The sequence below is a fragment of the Papaver somniferum genome, chromosome 7, assembly GCF_003573695.1.
Source record: "Papaver somniferum cultivar HN1 chromosome 7, ASM357369v1, whole genome shotgun sequence".
NCBI classification, from domain to species: domain Eukaryota; kingdom Viridiplantae; phylum Streptophyta; class Magnoliopsida; order Ranunculales; family Papaveraceae; genus Papaver; species Papaver somniferum.
Window position 1 is genome coordinate 138433744 of NC_039364.1, and position 7483 is coordinate 138441226.

Consider the following 7483-nt stretch of genomic DNA (forward strand, 5'->3'; position numbering starts at 1 on the left):
AAAAAAAAAAAAAAACCGAAGTTAAATTTCTTTGGTCCAAGATGGGCATTCGTGATCTACATGATCCATCTTGAGGGAGGGTATTAGGAAATAATATAGGAAAGACTATATTTAGGAGAGTTGTGAGAGTTATATTAGGAAAGTGTTCTATGTTTAGAGTTTGATCTTAGTTAGGAAAGTATCTTGAGTGGTCGTCAAGTTTGTGAACAATATAAATAGGCTATTAAGCCATGAGAATTAATATACCAAGAATTATTATCAATGTAGACGTTCAATGCTTCCGCGTTTATGCTCTCCTCTCTCTTGCTCGATCCTTAACAAATTGACCGTAATCAGAGATAGCTAAGCTACTGATGCAGTACCAGTGAAAACTAAAACATTACTGTACTGTACAAAAATGCAATGTGAAAATGCGGGGTACAACAACTTCACTCAATATTTCGATTAGCAATCTGTATGGACTAAATCCAATATACTTTCTAGAGAATCAACTAGACAGTCAGACTCAATCTAGAGAAAAGTTTATCGAGGAGTTAATATCTCTCTCACTTGATTTGATCTTTACTCAAGCAAATAGAAATCTGCGATTCTTTATCAAATACAAGGATAATAACTTGGATGGTACCAAAGACCAACATCCAAGGATCAATCAATTTCCAATCAACAACCAAAGGTTGGATTTCACAATTAATCGATACAACGCACAACCTGTGATATTTCAATTATATAAAAAAATATAATGCGGAATAAAAATAACACAGACACCAGAAATTTTGTTAACGAGGAAACTGCAAATGCAGAAAAACCCTGGGACCTAGTCTAGATTGAACACCACACTGTATTAAGCCGCTATAGACACTAGCCTACTACAAACTAACTTCGGTCTGGACTGTAGTTGAACCCTAATCAATCTCACACTGGTTCAAGGTATAATTGCGCTCCTTACATCTCTGATCCCAGCAGGATACTACGCACTTGATTCCCTTATCTGATCTCACCCACAACTAAGAGTTGCTATGACCCAAAGTCGAAGACTTGATAGACAAATCTGTCTCACACAGAAAAGTCTATAGGATTGAAAAAATTTATCTCGCACATAAATACCCAAGAGTTTTTGTTCCGTCTTTTGATAAATCAAGGTGAACATGAACTAATTGATAACCCCGACTTATATTCCCGAATAACAGCCTAGTATTATCAATCACATCACAGTAATCCAAATCGTATGATGTCGAAACTAGATATTGTGGAATCACGAACAATGAGACGAAGATGTTTGTGATTTCTTTTTATCTTGCCCTGTCGGAAATATAATCTCAAGTCAATTATTCAATTGAACTCGTACGATAGAAAATGGCAAGATCAGATCGCTCAACTATAAGAAAAGTAGTTTCGTCTGGCTTCACAATCCCAATGAAGTCTTTCAGTCGTTAACCTACAGGGTCTCGAGAAGAAACCTAAGGTTAAAGGAGAATCGACTCTAGGAAACCAACTAGTATCACACAGGAGGTGTGGGGATTTGTTTTTCCAGATGCTAGATGTCTTCTTTATATAGTTTTCAAATCAGGGTTTGCAATCTAAGTTACCTTGGTAACAAAGCATTCAATATTCACCGTTAGATGAAAAACCTGATTCAACCAAGCTAATATCTTTCAACCGTTAGACCGAAACTTAGCTTGTCACACACACAAATGAAATGCATTGATTTAGGTTTGAGTAACCGTACCTAAACGTGTACACTTAGTTGGTTCACAAATAGTTAAACAATGGTTAGCCATATGAGCACTTTCATATTTACCGTATTCATCTTTCTCATAACTAGTTCAAATGACTCATAAGAACTAGTTGATAGAGTTGTTCAATTGCTTAAGTCTTTATTCATAGACACAATTGAAACAAAATCGTTTTGATCCACTTGAATCAATTCATGAAAAATATAGCCACGGTTTGCAAAGATTGCATTCCTTATAATTTATTGTTTTAAGTTCATGAACTACCGATTTGAGATATCACCAGCTTGAGTACGCATACGGGTATGCGTACCTTAGCTACCGGATTTGAGTTTACAAACTCAGCAAAAATTTTGGGTTCGAAAACTTCCGTGGGTACACGTACGAGTACGCGTACCTAAGGTGACTGGTTTACAAGTTTGCAAACTACAAACTCAGCAGAAATTTTCTATGGAAAACTTCTGCCAGTACGCGTACCCAACCTGTCTCCTTCACCAATACCGCATGCACACATATGCACGCACTTGGCTTCCGGTACATGGATTTATACACTAATGTGCGAACACACTATATATGCTTATATCCATAGATGGTAATCTCAACTATACATTTCAACCATTGAAACATTCTTTTATAATGTTATAACAATCGTTATTCACGACTATCATCATCAAAGCTATTTTCAAGATTGAAACGTCATCATGACTTTCGTCACGGGTAAAGATAAAAATGGTTAAAGCAAAAGCTTACCAACACATATTTCAAGAAAAAGATAGGCGAGTAAAGTCGGCTCGAAATAGCAAATGTGTATATATGAAAACTACCATACTTGAACGACTTTGTCTCAAGAATATGAGATAGAATAGACTTTCGAGTGATAGATAAGTTCAAGTCTCCATATACCTTTTAGTTGGATGAAGTTCCACCGGTTCCTCGAGTAGTTCTTCGTCTTCGTAAGATGATCTCTATGGAGTCTAGAGCTTCAACTACACTTGACTATCCTATACCGAGACTTAGTCATAAGTAACCTAGAAATCAAGATATATAGTTTTGATCACTAATATTGAAAAACATGCTTGAGATAGTAACGCATGCGAGTTCGACCGAGCTATGATCTAACAATTTCCCCCTTTGTCAATCTTAGTGGCAAAACTATCAATACATATGGATTACAAAATAGATAAAAACTTTGTAGCTTCTCGTCCACGTGTTTGATCTCCTTGGTGCTTCAACATTACTCGAAATATTCGTCACTTCCAAGTACTCCAATGATTCCAAAGGTTATAAGTCTAGCATCATCGTTATTGAAGTTCCGTAGCCATAACAATGAGAAAACAAATGCTCTCGATCATTGTTATACAGTGTCATGGTATTATTACACAACATCAAAGTTCTCATATCACAACTTCGACAACAATACTATGGTGCTATGTATCACTCCCCCTTAGTCAATACTTCGTATCAACACGAAAACCATTCCCTCTTAAATAATGATCCGTAAAACACGTAAACCATATGTAGTAGTGTGAACTATATATTAATTCTCCCCCTTTTTGTCAATAAAATTGGCAAAGGTACGAAAATGGGATCCTAATTAAATTCTCATAGAGATACTTCAAGACCAAAGAAAAGTACATATCAACTTTGTTTAGATGAAATCATAAAGCCGAAGCTAAATGCATTCATCACGGAGTCTATAAAGATACAAGATAACTCCTCAAGTATTCTACAGCCGCACTCCCCACAAAGATATGGAAATAAGCGCAAGTTTAAAAGAACTCTCCCCCATTTGATGTCATTCCTGAAAGAACAACAAGAGCGACCTTACTTTTACAAGAAAATAAGGATTTCTTTGGACATCAAAAACCACAAAATGATTTTGTATCCAAAAATTCTCAATTAAACTAAGCACAAGAGAATCCATGATTAATTTAATCGGAATACACAACCAAAATAACCACAAACGAATCTATGATTAGTTTAGTTGGAAATGCTCATACAAGAAAACTTATGGAGCCACACAATATATACACAAAATATGGATCAAGGAAGATCAATACTGCGGAATATACAAGGATTCATTCTATTTTCCATATAACGACATACAATAGACATAATCCTTGTAAACAAAAGATTTTAACCTATCTTCCATCAAAGAATTGACATAATAGGCTTAACTTTTGTTTTTCAAAAGTTCATTCATTCTTTTATCAATACATGCATATTGACATATAAACGAGATAACTTTTGACATCGTATGGGACAATAATAGTTTACGGACGCAAACACACATATCCCATAACATATTGCAATATATAAAACTATAAAGATTAATACTGCAATCATCAGCTTCCAAAACAATTTTTTAGAATTTAAACGAAAAAACCTAGAAACAAGAAGATGAAAACGTTGGACATAGCTATGTGTACTCACAATAATGGCTATTCCAAACCCTAGTTATTCTTCTAAACAAAAAAAGAATAAAATTCTTATAAGAAGATTACGAGGCATTAAGACCTTTGAATAATACTTTATCGTCCCCGGACTCCTTGTCGTCAACAGTCATTGGGACATAAGGTTCATGAAGATAGGAGTTAATATCAATAAACCTTCTTGGATGATGATGTCGAACCAGGGCCTTCTGAATTTCCAATGATCTTAAAACACAAGCCTTTATTTCCTGAATCTCTTTTCTTGCCAGCTTCAACTCTTCAAAAACATCATAAAACTTCAGAGAGTTTGAAGGAACAACTCTTGGCTTCCTCACATTCCTTATTTTTCTTTTTAAAGTTGGATACAATAGAGATTTCTCTTTTTCCTTAGTGATTGATGGCTTAACAATCATATTGATATCTTTCCCATCAGAAGTCATGGTGCTTGGAGTATCCATGAAAGCACGGTTTTTGTGAGAGGAGTTCACACTCAAATCTCAACAAGCAGTCTTAACATATAAAGAATATCAAAGAAGGAAAAAGGAATGTAGGGTTTTGAAACCTTTAAACAGGTTCGTACACGTCCAACTCACAACCCTATAAAGAGTAGAATTGTCGACAATAACCTTCTTCTTTTGGCAAAATTGTCTCTTCCAATATCAACAGTGATATGGAGGAATTCCAAAACCAATCAATTATAAGGCTAAAAACAAAACTAATTTTTTTTATTTTTTGAGTCCTGAGGTGTGCAAGATCTTGTCTCTTTTGAACAGGCACATGAGACAAGATGCACAAGAGAACACAATCAAGTTGTGCTGTGGTGAACAACAATTTGTCCACCATGACCCTTTTGGTTCGAATTCATGGAACCCTACCTTTACATATGTTTAGACCATGTTTTCTTCTCTAATGTCCTGTATCTATCTTTGGAAACCAATTTCTTCGAGGAAGATAAGATCTTACATACCTCAGCTGTTTTCTCCGCTAATTTAAGCTTGGTGGCAAGACGAATTTGTTCTTCGTTGAAGCTTGTTGACATATCTCATCTTGTGTTTGTACTTGAAATAATTTGAAAACTCATGTCCCTTGAGTGAACAATAGGAGCATGCTAACGCAAAAGATGATTCAGGCGCCTTTGTAACGCAATATGTTAGGCACAAGTAGATCATGAAACATTAAACAAGGGGTTTCCAAGAAAAGGGTTAATTGATTCTTACATCTTGATTGGGCTCTCTTCTAAAAAATTATCAAGATTGATGTATGTATTGCTACAATTATCAAAATCAATATTTTCACATAGAAGAGCAACACTTGATTTTTTGTCTTCATCGGAATCATATTTGTCAGACATCTCATCAAGTGTCGCAGCAAGACCTTTGTTCCCAGTGTATTTTCTATGGTTTGGGCACTCGTTAGCAAAATGACCAAAACCTTTACACTTAAAGCACTGAGGCATATCCTCGTCATCAGTTTCATCCGTGTCCCTGTTTTTAGGAGGAATACGATTATGAGGTTTGACTGATGCTTTTGCCTTATCTCTGGAGAACCGTTTACTTCTCTTCAAGAGAAGATCTCTAAACTTTCTTGTGATCATTGAGACCGATTTGTCAAGATATTCATCTGATGAATCTGTCTCAGGATGATCTTCTCCAGAGATATATACATTTTTACTTTTATCAAGTAATTTTGTGTCTTTTAGTGCTTTGAAGGCAACATCCTTAGATTTGGATGAATGCTCATGATAAAAGATCTTAAGCTTCCCAACCAGCGTATTTCTGGAGAGATTATCCAGGTTATTTCCCTCAACGATGGCATGCTTCTTAGAGTCGTATCTAGATGGCAGCGATCTGAGAATTTTCATCACAATGTCCTTTTCAGGAATGGTCTTACCCAATGCAAAAGATGCATTAACAATTTCAGACACTTTGTGATTAAACTCATCAAATGAATCTTCATCTGCCATACGAAGGTTTTCCCAATCGGAATTAAGGTTTTGAAGCCTTTATTCCTTTTCACTGGTATTACCTTCGAATACGGATTCTAAGATATCCCACGCATCTTTAGACCTAGTGCAATTTGACACATGGTGCTGAAGATTTGAGGTAATGGCATGTATGATGGCATTCAAACCGTCGGAGTTTTGCTTTGCAGCATGTATCTCAGCAGCATCGTATTCGCCAATATTTTTTGGAACATTAACGTTACCTACTGCAACAACGGGAGCATCATAACCATTAATAACATATACCCATGATTGAAATCACGCGCTTGAAGAAAAGATCGCATAACAATTTTCCACCATAAGTAATTAGAGCCATTGAAGACTGGTGGTACGTTAATAGAAATAACACCTCTGTCCATAGATTCAGATCGCTACAAACACAGACTTTTGAGGTCTTGAACGTGTTTGCCTTACTGATACCAATTGAAAATGCGGGGGTACAACAACCTCACCCAATATTTCGATGAGCAATCTGTATGGACTAACTCCAATATACTTTATAGAGAATCAACTAGACAATCAGACTCAATCTAGAGAAAAGTATATCGAGGAGTTAATATCTCTCTCACTTGATTTGATCTTTACTCAAGCAAATAGAAATCTGCGAGTCTTTATCAAATACAAGGATAATAACTTGGATGGTACCAAAGACCAATATCCAAGGACCAATCAATTTCCAATCAACAACCAAAAGTTGGATTTCACAATTGATCGATACAACACACAACCTGTGATATTTCAATTATATAACAAAATATAACACGGAATAGAAATAACACAGACACCAAAAAATTTGTTAACGAGGAAACCGCAATTGCAGAAATCCCCGGGACCTAGTCCAGATTGAACACCACACTGTATGACTCCCGATTACATCTTTTTCCAGGAAAACTGCGTTCCAGATGGAAGGGTCCGTACCTAGTACGCACAGTTTTTCCTCATGGAGCTGTAGAGCTGGAGGATGTTTCCAACAAGAACGTTTTCAAAGTCAACGGGCAGAGATTAAATCCATTCCTTGAGCCATTTCCACCCGACATTGAAACAACCAACCTGGAGGACCCAGTCTATGTGGACTAAACTGGTCCACTCTTTCCCTAAATAACCAAAAAGTTTTCCAAATCTTTCCCTAAAAACCAAAATTTTTCGTTTTCCCATCAAAACCAAATGTTTCCCAACAAAACCAAATTTTTTTCCCAAAAAGTCCAATCCCATTAAAAACCAAAATTTTCTTGTAGATAATGTGTTAGTTAAATTTCCTTTTGTATATATTTTGTGCTCATCCATTGTGACTCCTAATATGATGGATTTTTGCCTTGAAA